The sequence below is a fragment of the Protopterus annectens genome, chromosome 10.part0 (assembly GCF_019279795.1).
Source record: "Protopterus annectens isolate FY-2018-M chromosome 10.part0, PAN1.0, whole genome shotgun sequence".
Classification (NCBI taxonomy): Eukaryota; Metazoa; Chordata; order Ceratodontiformes; family Protopteridae; genus Protopterus; species Protopterus annectens.
Window position 1 is genome coordinate 776,467,627 of NC_056744.1, and position 2,046 is coordinate 776,469,672.

A 2,046-nucleotide genomic window follows, 5' to 3' on the forward strand; every position below is an offset into this window, starting at 1 on the left:
TCAACATCTGTCCAATCATATCACACATTAGGTATGCATTATTGTACTCCATTAGGCCGGTGCATATCCTTTGCTTGCCACTGCCTGACATTAAGAGTAAGATGTACTCACTTGCAGCTTGTGTTCCACTTTAACCTACAGATTCAACATTACTTACCTCATCCAAAGAAGACAGACCTAGTGTGCCAGTCTATATGCATGATATACTGCAATATCCTTTAAGTGTCACCGTGACCTATATGTGTAATGGTGTTTTATTTACTTGCATAGGGCTATCAACGTCTGGACAATCACGTCACACATGAGGTTACATGCCTCTGTACTCCATTAGGCTAATGTATATTCCTTGCCTGCCACTGCCTGATGTTAAGAGTGAGATGTACTCACCTGTTGCTTGTGTTCCACTTTAACCTACAGGTTCAACACTGCATACAAGGTTTCTAGTTTAATCTGAAGATGATAGACCTGGCAAGCCAGTCTACATAGATGGTATACTATGATATCCTTTAAGTGCCACTGACATTTATGTGTAATGGTATTTTATTTACTTGCATAGGGTCATCGCTATTTGGTCAGTCACATCACACATCAGGTATGTATCTCTGTATTCCATTAGGCTGATATATATACTTTGCATGGCACTGCCTGACATTGAGTGAGATGTACTCACATGCTGCTTGAGTTCCACTTTCACCTACAGGTTCAACACTACATAGAAGGCTTCTAGCTTCATTTAAAGATGACAGACCTAGTAAGTCAGTCTATATAGATGATATACTGTGATATCCTTTAAGTGTCACTATGACCTTTATGTGTAAAGGTGTTTTATTTACTTGTACAGGGCCATCAACATCTGGCCAGTTACAGCACACATCAGGTATGTGTCTCTGTAGTCCTTTAGACTAATGTTTATCCATTGCCTGACACTGCCTGATGCTGAGTGAGATGTACTGATATGCTGCTTGTGTTCCACTTTAACCTACAGGTTCAATACTACAATGAGGGCTTCTAGCCTCATCCAAAGATGGAAGACCTGGTAAGTCAGTCTATATAGATGTCATACTATGATATCCTTTAAGTCTCACTGTGACCTTTATGTGTAATGGTGTTTTATTTACTTGCACAGGGCCATGAATACCTGGTCAATCACACCACAAATCAGGTATGTGTCTCTGTACTCTGTTAGGCTAATGTATGTTCTTTGCCTTCCATTGCCTAATATTAAGAGTGAGATGTACTCATGTGTTGCTTGTTTTTCACTTTAACCTACAGGTTCAACCCTACATTGAAGGCTTCTAGCCTTATCCAAAGATGACAGACCTGATAAGCCAGTCTATATGGGTGATATACTTCTATATCCTTTAAGTCTCACTGTGACCTTGATGTGTATTTCTGTTTTATTTACTTGCATAGGGCCATCAACATCTGTCCAGTCATGTCACAGATCTGGCATGTGCCTCCATACTCTGTTAGGCTGATGTATATTCTTTGCTTGACACTGATAGTCATGTAATGTTCGTGCTCTACTTTTACCTACAGTTTCAACACTATGTAGAAGGCGTATGTCCTCATCCAAAGATGACAGATCTGGTAAGCCAGACTATATAATAAATCCTTTACTTGTCACTGTGTCATTTATGTGCAATGTTGTTTTGTTCACCTGCATAGGACATTTGCCTTCAGGACAACAATGTCAGCCATCTAGTATGTGTGTCTCTTCTTTGCTGTGTTTTATGCATCATTCAGTGATACCTGATGATGTGCATGTGCTTCCTACTGGGCTGTTGAGTATGTCTATTTTTACACCACACTGGCATTTCAAGTCTCACTCCTGCAGGTAAGTCACAAGAAGACATGCTGGGTAGGTCATTATATATATATATATATATATATATATATATATATATATATATATATATATATATATATATATATATCTTACACTGGCTAACACATTTGTTTGATGTTTGACTAATATTGCTTTGCACTGTTCATGGCCATGCCAGCCTGTTAAGTCCATATCACTATAATGGTAGATATTTGTCA

At 38.7% G+C, this 2,046-nt stretch overlaps 1 long non-coding RNA gene across 1 annotated transcript; it reads left to right on the top strand.

Annotated features, from left to right (window-relative positions):
- The first annotated feature begins 567 nt into the window (after positions 1 to 567).
- Positions 568 to 1,164, top strand: LOC122812805. Its single transcript, XR_006366573.1, has 4 exons — positions 568 to 751; positions 842 to 877; positions 986 to 1,036; positions 1,127 to 1,164. It is a non-coding gene; the product is annotated as an uncharacterized LOC122812805 (long non-coding RNA).
- The last annotated feature ends 882 nt before the right edge of the window (positions 1,165 to 2,046 follow it).